Source organism: Arachis ipaensis, chromosome B02 (genome assembly GCF_000816755.2).
Source record: "Arachis ipaensis cultivar K30076 chromosome B02, Araip1.1, whole genome shotgun sequence".
Taxonomy (NCBI): domain Eukaryota; kingdom Viridiplantae; phylum Streptophyta; class Magnoliopsida; order Fabales; family Fabaceae; genus Arachis; species Arachis ipaensis.
The window spans coordinates 15,364,194-15,376,362 of NC_029786.2; the positions used below are offsets into that span (position 1 = coordinate 15,364,194).

The window sequence follows — 12,169 nt, forward strand, 5'->3', positions numbered from 1 at the left end:
CAACTTGATCATCCCACTTATCAATCATGTAAACTTTTGGTCCTTCATCTTCATACCCAAGAGCAGCACCTATGGTTTGAGGGGTGAGGGTCATATAAACACGCTTGACGTAAGAATGGATCGAGCCATCAATCAAACGCATGTTTGCATAGAACTCCCGGACCAGCCCCGGGTAAACAAGTTTTTGAATCTGAACCAAGGGGGTCCATTTCAGAGCATCAAACAGAGAAGAAAAGTTGATTCCTTTGTTGGCCAGATTTTCAAGGTTCACCAAGTAAGAGGGGCAGAGATGACATTTCATCAAAACATCTTTGTGAAACTCATAGAAAGCACATGAGTAGAACCGAGAAGGATCAAAATGTGAGTGATTTTTGTGATGCTTGTTCTTGAATTCAAATGACTCCAAATTCGCAGGTTCCTTAGTATCATGTAACACAAAGCTTTTCTGCTTCTTTTGAGAGCTTCTTGCATGTGGGGTGGATCTTTTCGGTGGTGATTGAAGGGACGAGGTATGTGACTCGTCTTCATCCTCTTCAACACTAGGTTCCTTGGTCTTTCCAGTTTTGCCTCTCCCTGAAGTTTTCTGAGCAACTACCTTACGGCGCATGGTTTCGGTCTTTTTGGAAGGAGGGGAATGAGTAGAAGAGGAGGTAGAATGGAGATGGATATGCGTATGGGTTGGAGGTGATGAAAAAGGTGGGTTTTTTTGAATGGAGGTTCGGCTACTTCTCCTAAGTGCAGTTTTCTTTTTCATGATAGGATGAATGGAGGAGTTGAATATGAAAGGGTGAATGCCGAAAGAGAGTGAGGGTGGAAGGAAGTTAGTGGTGCAATAAATGTGGATTGGAGAGAGATGATGGGAAAGTTAATGACCATAATGGCGCGGTTATTAACCAAATGGGAGTTTCAAAAAATGATAAAAAGGGAGTTTCCTTGAATCAAGGGATTAGTTGGAAGGAAAAGATATGATTTGACAACATGCTTCTTCCAACAAGATATGAAAAGACAATCCAAGGAATTTTGTGATTTTATTTTTCAAAGAAAGAATAACTAACTAAACTGCCATAGTGGGGTCAGGAATTATTAGGTGGGGCCCATGAAAATTTAAATCTGCGTTGGCTCCCCCTTGATCATAGCTCCTCCATCAAGTCTGCATTTTTATCTCGTCCTAACCTACGAGACAAAACTGAACAGAGTTAAAAATTCACAGATTTTCAATGAAACTTAAATCAAACATTCCCAAACTTTTTCTCAAGGTGCAGAATCTGTCTTCACAGAGGGGTTTTGTAAAAATATCAGCAATTTGGTCTTCAGATTTTACAAATAGAATATCAATAGTTCCCTTTTGCACATGTTCTCTAATGAAATGATATTTAATTTCAATGTGCTTTGTTCTTGAGTGCAAAACAGGATTTTTTGAAATGTTTATAGCACTCATATTATCACAAAATAATGGTATACTATTGATTTTTAATTTGTAATCTTCTAATTGTGTTTTTAACCAAATTAATTGAGTGCAACATGCAGATGCGGAAATGTATTATGCTTCAGCTGTGGATAAAGCCACTGTGGCTTGCTTTTTGCTTGACCACATATTGAGTGAGCTTCCAAGGAAGTCTTTCATACCAAGCTCTTGGAGCTTGTCTAAGACCATAAAGAGCCTTAGTTAATTTGAAAACATGATTTGGAAACTCTTTTTGTTCAAAACCGGGGGGTTGTGCCACATACATTTCTCTATCAATAAAGCCATTAAGGAAAGCACACTTAACATCCATTTGAAACATTTTGAAACCTTTATGGGCGGCATAGGCAAGAAGCAATCTAATTGCTTCCATTCTAGCTACAGGAGCAAAAGACTCATCAAAATCTATACCCTCTTCTTGATCGTAACCTTGGGCCACTAATCTAGCCTTGTTACGAACAACTTGTCCATCCTCACCAAGCTTATTTTTAAATACCCACTTAGTACCGGTAACTTTCTTACCATCCGGATGAGGTACTAATGTCCAAACCTCATTCTTGTCAAATTGAGCAAGCTCCTCTTGTATTGCTTTAACCCATGATGGGTCCTCAAGAGCTTGTTTGACATTATTGGGCTCTATTTGTGACAAGAGAGCAAGATTGCTAGGTTCGGTTTGCCTTTTGGTGGATGATCTTGTTGTTACTCCTTGAGAGGGATTACCAATGATGAAGTCATGAGGATAACCCCTCATGGACTTTCATTCTCTAGGCTTTCGGACAGGTGTAGAGCTTTGATGAACTTCTGGTGGTCTCACTGTTTCAGTTTCTCGTGCCTGCTCAGGAGACAAAATGGAAATGTCTCCTCTAATCTGACGAGACAAAATTGGACTGGCAGATTCTTCATTCTGAACAGATTTGGGATTTTCTTTGCTTGTTCCAGCTTCTTCACCATCTGAATCATTATCTATCACAGTACAACTTTCCCAACAGCCACTATTTTTCCTTTTGCATTATCACCAAAAGTGAGTCATCAAGCTTTATGAAGAAGGTTGTCTTTCCGGTCATATGCCTAGAGCATCCGCTGTCCATATACCACATATTCTCCTTTCTTTTGGATGCTAGGCATACCTACAAAACAAGCTTAAGTGACCTTAGGTATCCAAATCTTTTTAGATCCTTTTACGTTAAACCATCTTCTATGTCTTAAACCATTGTAATCAAAAACAATTTTACAAACTTTATCACCAATCATTCTTTCACCAAAGAAACATTGAATAGGAAAGTGTCCATTTCGATTGCATAGCCTACAAAATCTTGGAGTTGCTGTTTTGTTAAAGTAGGTTGGGTCTTGATACCTTGTATCATTTGAAGATGAAGCAATATTTTCAAAATGAGATTTTTCAGATTTATAAAACCCCAACCCAGCTTTATCATAAAGAGGTTTTTGACTAGCCAAGATTTGATTAAGATTTTCAGAACTTTGTGTGAACTTGGCTAAGTCTTCCCTAAGTCTTTTAACCTCTTTAAGCAACTCTTCATTCCTTTTAAAACAGTCTACATATGCAAGGACAGAATGGTCACTTTCACAGCTTCTAACTTGGGCTCTTAATTGCTTATTCTCTTCAACAAGGTTACAAGCAGTTTCGGCCTCTCTCACTTTTTCTTTTAGAAAACTGTTTTCAGCCTTAAGAATGGTGATTTGTTGTTCAAGTTCTTGATTTTCCAGCAGAAAGCATCTTATTTTTTCAGAAAGGTGGTCTATCATAAGATGAAGATCTTCAGTGTTAGAGTTATGAAAGACTACCTGATTTACATGATCTGCCATGAAACACGGTTGTGACTTGGTCTCCGATTCTTCATCATCATCATCTGAATCATTTTCCAAATCTTCCCATGAGGCCATCAGTCCCTTCTTCTTTCCCTTTTTCGGCTTCTCTTCCTTCTTTAACTTGGGACAATCAAATCTGAAATGCCTCATTTCCTTGCAATTGTAACAGGTTACTTTGCTAAGGTCTTTCTTCATCTTCCTTGAGCTGCTGCCTTTGCTTTTGAGCTTCACCATTTTCCTGAATTTTTTTGCAAACAACACAAACTCATTTTCAGAAGAGTTATCACTGGATTCATCATCCAGAGGGTTAGTCATAGAAGAAAAAGCAATTCCTTTCTTTTTTGAATCTTTTTTCAAATAGGTGTTTTCAAAAGCAGAAGATTTCCTTTCAAATCATCAACTGTCATGGAATCTAAGCTACTGCTCTCAGAAATAATTAAAGCTTTTGTTTTCCACTCTTTTGTGAGACATCTCAACACTCTTCTCACTAGCACAGATTCAGAATGTGTAATTTCCAGAGCATCTAAGCCAACAATGATGGTATTGAACCGTTCGAACAGTTCATCAATGGACTCTCCTTCCTTCATTGCAAACATTTCATATTCTTTGTTCAACATGTCTGTCCGAGTCTTTTTTACAATGGTGGTTCCTTCATGAGTGATTTATAGCTTGTCCCAGATTTCCTTTGCTGTTGTGCATCGTGATACCCGTCGGTACTCCTCAAAGCTGATAGCACAGTTGAGCAGATTAACTGCCTTGGCATTTAATTCTACCTTCTTCCTATCTTCCTTAGTCCATCTTGCTTCTGGTTTGAGAGAGACTACTCCTTCAGCACTTGTGGTAGTTGGAAATTGAGGGCCTTCCAAGATGATCTTCCAAATTCTGTAGTCAACTGCTTGCACAAAGATCTTCATTCTCTCTTTCCAATAGGTATAGTTTTTCCCATTGAAAAGAGGCGGTCTGTTGCTTGACTGTCCTTCTGAAAGATTGTAGGACACCACATTTGAGCCACTGTTTTCTGCCATGAGGATCTTTACTCCAAGCTGCAAAGCTTGATCTCTTTGAGACCAAGCTCTGATACCAATTGATGGTTTCAGTGGCTAAGAGAATGGGGTTGAATCTTAGCCCCCTTTTTTGCTTGCTAACACTTGCTGGACTTAGAGGGGACTTTTCTGTTTTTAGCTTGTCCCTAGCCACGAGACTTTTTCATTTTGTCTCGTCACTTGGCACGAGATATTTTTGGTTTTTGCTCCTGTGCAGTAGAAAACAGAAATGGAGTAGGAGAGAAGGAAGATTACACCCAGATATATCCTGGTTCAGCTGCTAAGTGCAGTGCAGCCTACATCCAGTCTCCATCACAACAATGATGGAATTTCACTATAATCAACCTGATTACAAACTGTAAAGTGCTAACCCAACTTACAAGGGGATTCCCACAGAATCATGAAACACAACACAGATGTACAAAGGAACTCTAAGGACATCTATGGCTTTTTCTTTTAATTTTGCACTCTCTGCCTTTTTCCGCTCTATGACTTTTCATACAAACCTCACTGTTTACCTTTTTCCATGAGACTTAAGACATGACAAAATTAAACAAAAAAATACAAAACATAATACATTGAAGGAGAAGAAAATCTGTAAGCTTAGGTAGCTCTGAGAATCCTGTGCCTTGCACTCTCACTGCTTACTTCTAACTCCTTGCTCCAAACAGTGGTTGTTCACTCTTTTTATAGAAGAGGGAAGCCTCCACACTTGAAGCCAAAAACCCAAGCCAACTCCTTCTTCCTTCAATAAACAGATCCGGTTCGGCCACACAGAGAGAGAAGAGATATCCATGCAATAACCAACATGCAATTACCTCTAGTCCTTCCTTGGTCATCACTCTTCATCAATCCGAGCTCTCCATCCTTGGCTTGCTCTCCAAGATGGATTTCTGGCCCTTGATGCTTCATGATGATGATGACTTCATATGCTTCAATCTCTTCCTCTACCATCACTTCGCCACTCTAGCTACTTTCTGTGGTGCTTGAGCAGAATCAAAGACAAGCCATGCCTCCAAGAATCTCACCTTGCTGGCCGAATCTTCTTCTTCCTTTTTGAGCATGAAGAGCTCAAGATTACCTCACCAAATCTATCCATATTTGGTGACAATCTCAGCCACAGCTCATTTTTATTTTAGTATGTTTTCTTGCCATCATCATGATGGTCTTGTAGCTTGTTCTTCCTTCACTTTGGTAGCTCATTTTTGCTTCCATGGTTTCCTGGGCATTGACCGAAGAGAAGAAAGAGATGAGAGAGAGGAAAGAGAAATTGTGAACAATAATTAATGAAACAAAGATAGAGAATAAATTAAATCAATTTCCCTTTCTCTTTGCTGACAAGCGTGTAGCCTTAGTGCTTGTAGTCAAATCAATGACACTTTCTCTCTCACTTATGTTTCCAATACTAGCAAATTAAATTTGGAATCCATTCAAAGAAGAGAAATGGGATCCGTTGGAAAGCATGAGGCAAATGTCAACATTTGCTTTCCTGATGGATTTGAAATCAAGCATTGGATCTTAAGCATATAACACAATTGGGCTTGGAGCAACCAAAATCATTCTGGCCCAAGTAATTTATTTTCCATTCAGCCACAAGAAACTAACTCATATTAATGCTGAATATTTTAATCATTGGGCTAGCAACATTTCTTTTTATTTCGGCCCAATTTAAAACTTGCAACAAAATTATTAATTAACATATGTTAAATGAGAATCAAATTAATAATTTTGTTAATCAAATATTTCAATAATGTTTGTTCATCATCAAAATTAAATTTGAGTTTTCCAAACTCATCACTCATATTATACAAAATAAAAGCCCATTCAGTCTAAGCAAACCCGAAAAAGTTCAGCCCAATTCCAAAAACTATAATCACTCACATTAATACAATTGTTTTTCTAAATTAAACGTGCAACCAGTTATGACCAAGGTTCTGAAAATCGAAGCGGTCACTAAACCGTTCTAACTACTGGTTCACTAATTCATAGGTTTAACCGGTTCGACCGTGATTGAATCGAAAAAACTGTTTTATAAAAAAATAATAAATAAAATATAAATAAACACACAAAAATATAATTATAGACTAATATAATCTTTAAAATGTTATCTAAATTAAAAATATTACATCAACCACATTATTATAATCTCATCCAAATACAAACATAAAAGTCAAATAATAAAAAAAAATAAATAATCAATCACAAGCCATTCAGTTATTCACCATCTTCATATTACATGTCAAATTGCTGCATAGAGAATACTAACATTTTGATGTATTTAATTTGATCACTGCCAGACTTCTGTTGCGTCATGAGTGTTGTTCATTCAGCAATAGAGAGTAGTAAAGGCAGGATTGGGTGAATTAGAAAGATGGTGTATTAAGGCCACTGATGAGGAGAACCAATCAACTATTTGAGACCATTCTTTCTATTCCATATTTATATCATAACCTGAATCCGTCATGCACAGTATGTTGACTTTGTAACAGCCCAGACCACCCGCTAGCACGATATTGTTCGCTTTGGCACACAAGGCCTCATGATTTTGCCTTTGACGATAGAGATGATACCCGAAGCCCCCCACACTCACTCGTCAAAACACGTCATGCTAGGGAGAGATATCCACACCCTTATAAGGCATGCTTCGTTCCCCTCCCCAACCGATGTAGGACCTTACAATCCACCCCCCTAAGGGAGCCCAGCGCCCTCGCTGGCACATCGATCCGGGCTCCGGCTCTGATACCATCTGTAACAGTCCAGACCACCCGCTAGCACGATATTATCCACTTTGGCACACAAGGCCTCACGGTTTTGCCTTTGACGATAGGGATGATAGCTGAAGCCCCCACACTCACTCGTCAAAATGCATCATGCTAGGGAGAGGTATCCACACCCTTATAAGGCATGCTTCGTTCCCCTCTCCAATCGATGTGGGAACGAAGCATGCCTTATAAGGGTGTGAATACCTCTCCCTAGCATGACGCGTTTTGATGAGTGAGTGTGGGGGGCTTCGGCTATCATCCCTATCGTCAAAGGCAAAACCGTGAGGCCTTGTGTGCCAAAGCGAACAATATCGTGCTAGTGGGTGGTCTGGGCTGTTACAGATGGTATCAGAGCTGGAACCCGGATCGATGTGCCAGCGAGGGTGCTAGGCTCCCTTAGGGGGTGGAGTGTAAGGTCCCACATCGATTGGAGAGGGGAACGAAGCATGCCTTATAAGGGTGTGGATACCTCTCCCTAACATGACGCATTTTGACGAGTGAGTGTGGGGGGCTTCGACTATCATTCCTATCATCAAAGGCAAAACCGTGAGGTCTTGTGTGCCAAAGCAGACAATATCGTGCTAGCGGGTGGTCTGGGCTATTACAGATGGTATCAAAGTCGGAACCCGGATCGATGTGCCAGCGAGGCCGCTGGGCTCCCTTAGGGGGGGTGGAGTGTAAGGTCCCACATCGGTTGGAGAGGGAAACGAAGCATGCCTTATAAGGGTGTGGATACCTCTCCCTAGCATGACGCGTTTTGACGAGTGAATGTGGGGGGCTTCGGCTATCATCCCTATCGTCAAAGGCAAAACCGTGAGGCCTTGTGTGCCAAAGCGGACAATATCGTGCTAGCGGGTGGTCTGGGCTGTTACAGACTTAGCCTGGGAGGAACTGAAACATATTGAGCAAGCTGTAGGATTCCTAGTAAAAGTCAGTTTTACAGAATCTTGAATTCATATTCAAACAAACAAACGAAAAGAAAGTCAATATTGCTCATCTTCCATTCAATTCTTAATCTCAGGTATTCATCAAAAACCTAAAAAAAAATTAATGAAGTAACAAAGGAGCTCTGCCCAGTGAGTGTCCTCTTTTCAATTTATAGCTACTTATAAATTGATATAACTCAATTCCATTCTCTTCCTAATAACAAGAACAATTAATTAAGATCAACGTCATGAACAATTTAGCAAATTAAGATCAACAACATGAATAATTGATCAAATCAACATTAATAACATGAACAATTTATCAAATCAAGAACAATAAACCATAACAAGAACAATTTATAAAATTAACAAATTATCAAAAGGTCAAGAACAACATAACAACTTAACAATCTAAAATTTAAAAGTTAAGAACAGCACTAAAATATTAATTCATCAAATTAACAAGTTAATAAGATCAATTAGAACTAAAAATCAAAATAACAAGAACAACTAAAGCTTTAAAATACAGCAAACCAACAAGAAATCAAGAACTGGAACAACATACTAATCATTAGAAATAACAATTAAATAAAATAAAAATTGAATAATTAATACAAGAAAGAACAAGTAAAGGAAAATAAATTACCTTAGGCTGGAGCATGTTCTGAAATTCGAACAAAACAGGGAGAGGGAGCTGGAGCTTTGAAATGTGACGGAGATGGTTGAACAGAAACAGAACGGTGGTTGAACGGTGGCTCTAACACACGAAGAGAGGTCGGAACAGAGGGCTAAGCAGCTCAAACAGAAAGACAGGGGCTGGAGCGCGGGGGAACAGAGCTTGAAGAGTAGTAGAACCTCGGCGAGACAGCGGTGGAAGCTCGGCCAAAAAGGAGGCGGAACGCGCATTGTGACGATGAACACACGTTGTGACAATGCTGTTGGTCTGTTGCATTGCAAACGACAGCGGTTGTTGGACGTTGAAGAACAGAAACGAAGAAGAATGGCGGCGGTGGCAAAACTTTCCAGTTCAAAAGTTGAAGAAGAAGAATATGGGAGTAAGGGAGGAGATTGAGATGAGAGGCGCAGGTAAGAGGAAGGAGAAGGAGTGATTGAGTGAGTACTTTGAGAGAGTGCGTAGCTTTGATTAGGGTTTCAACTTTCAATGAATGAAACGGCGCCGTTTAGGTGGAAAATAAAAAAATGGCTGGGTTCCGGTTCGGTTCGATCAAGCGGTTTCTAGCCGGTTCGATGGTTCAACTCCGATTTTCAAATTCAGCGGTTATGCTATCTATCCGATCCGTCTTTCTTGTCAGTTCACGGTTCGATCGGTTCGACTGGCCTATTCGAACCGATTTTCAGAACCTTGGTTATGACGAATCTACATCAACCTGCGGTCATAGGCTTTTAGGTTTGCAATTCCCCATGTGACTCAAAAAAAAGAAGCTATGCGTTGGTGCCTGGTACACACACCTCAACATCTATATGTATGGATATTTCTCCAATCCATACCAGAGAATTTCCCATTAATATAATCCACTTTTGTTAAGCTATGCTTAGCCAATTGGCTCATTATCCTCAAAACAATTATCCTATTGGAGCAGTCATCAGCATATATAACAAGAAATAATATCAAACAAGAAAAAATAACTCGATTAATTGAGAAGTCATAGAATGTAGAAAGATAAAGTCAAATTGCATCCAAATCCAACCTTTTTTAATCAAGGATCATTTCAAGATATGATTTAGTAATCCAAGGTCCATTGATATCAAGCTTCATTGCTTCTGTTCAGTCTGCAGAAAATTATTTTTTCCCCTCTTTTGAATAAGTAACTCAGCATATTATTAATCAAAAAATACATAATCAGAGTAGGCAGCAAGGATATACATAGAAATCTCTAGCCAAACAAGGTTTTTAATATAAAGTGGAAGAGAAGGTAAGAAAAGATACAGTAATGAAAATTAAAATAGCACAAGATCATAATTGACTATTGAAATACCAACAAATTAGTTAGTATCACAATTGACACTAGGCCCAATTTATAACACTAATTAAAGAGGAGGAGGATGAGAAATCCTTGTAAGAGCTTCCAACTATGAACAATGTAAATAACTTCCGATGCAAAACACAATTCAGGCATCTAAAGTGTGGAAACTATACTACAGATCACAAATGATTCAAAAGACACAACTATGACACTATTACTGTGTACATTCTATCTATTTCAATTACCAAAGAAGAGAGGCAACTTGCAAATAGTGGAACCAAAAGAAATAGCACTATGAGTATCAATAACCAGACTGAAAAATACTAGACTTTCCTCCAATACCCATGGCACTAGACTTCCCTTCAATACCCATGGCCTCCAGATCAATTGCCATACGAACAGTACTACTCCAAGGATGCTAAAAATGAAACCAAGTAAAATATAACACTAATAAGTAATGAAGAAGAACACACAATTCATGGAATTAATAATAAGAGTAAATAGCCATTTCTGACCATCAAAGATTTGGACGCTGACATTTCTAACCATAAAAGACAGAAATTAAAGTTATACCCATGAAAGATGAACTTTTTCAGACAAAATTATCCAAACTCTAAAAAATTAAATTAAATTCCAAATTTACCCTCTAATATAACCCAACTCTAATTACTAATTTTACTCCACACCACCACTCTCCCAATTTCAAATCCTACCACTACTCTCATCCTCAACTACCACCATTAATGCCGCTATCACCACTACCACCGCCATCACTCCATTCTTTTCTGCCACCATTGCCACCGCCACGAGCAGGAGGAAGAAGAATATAAACATGGCCGGCAGCAGCGAATAAGGGAAATTCACCACAATCCAAGAGAAGATCACCTTCGATAAAGAGACTAAGAAGAGCAAGTTCATCGCCATCGCTGGCCCCATCTCCAAGGAGAAATCTACCATGCCTTTCCTCTCAAGTTATTTTCTTCCACTTCTGTTTGTTCTCTTAAAATTTCTTCATGCCAATTTTATTTTACTTCGTTCATTGATTGTTAGGTTCGGGATCCGCGTGCTACCCATAATTGCTGGGCTTATAAGGTACAATAAAAACCATCAACCTTAGCCAATAGAACTCATCATCCGCAACCACCTCCGAATTCTCTCTATCAGCCACTACCAAAATAGGTTCCTCTTTATAATACTTGTTTACCTTCCACGGCAAAATCCTAGCATTCGCAAATGAAACCACAATTCCTCCTTTTCCTATAGTAGCCAATGGCTCCCACCGTAGCTAGATTCTGAGCGCCCTTTTTGTCAAACTTGTTATTGACCATGTAAAGGGCGGCGGTGGAGCGCTGAGAGACATTGAGGAGGTAGATCTCATAGAGAATCTTAGTGCCGCTAATATTGAAGGGGGGAGGATGTCGGTCAGTATTTGACTGTTGGAGTGACTCACGAACCTGAGCGGCAACGACAAGGCGATTCTGTGCAATGCCGGATATGCTGGTGAGCTCATCAATGGAGGGAGGGGTGAAGCATCATGGTGGACTGGTGGTAAGATTTGGAATTGGAAAAGTGGTGGTGTGGAGTAAAATTAGAAGACAGAGTTATGATATATTAGAGGGTAAATTTAGAATTTTATTTAATTTTTTAGAATTTGGATAATTTTGTCTGTAAAAATCTATCTTTCATGGATATAACTTTAATTTCCGTCTTTTATAGATAGAAATGCTAGTGTTCAAATCTTTCATGGTTAGAAATGGTTATTTACTCTTATAAATATTGTCTCCAAAATAAAATAAACATAATCCAAAATATTCAATTTTCATCTTCATTATCTTGTAAGTTGGGTTGGGGGAAGTTAGATTTTGGCAAAAAATTACAAAAATACCCCCTTGCCAAAAAAAACACTAAGCCCGGCGGAGAAACCCACTCCGCCAAAGCCCGCAATTTAAGCGGTGCAGGTTAGATGGACTTTTGTTATTTGGCAGTCTCAATTTTTTAGCCCAACCCGTCTTTTTTGGCGGGTTACGCAAACCGGACCGGCGGATTTAGACCCGTTTGCCACTCCTACCTACGACACATACACGGTATCATATTATCATGTTGTGTAATCATATTATTAATTATCCCATTTGTAACAATAATTTAGAATTTGTTTGAGTGTCAT

The 12,169-nt window shown here is 39.1% G+C and overlaps 1 pseudogene; it reads right to left on the reverse strand.

Moving 5' to 3' along the window:
* LOC107626984 overlaps window positions 10,307–12,169 on the reverse strand; it is a 6,141-nt pseudogene continuing 4,278 nt past the window's right edge.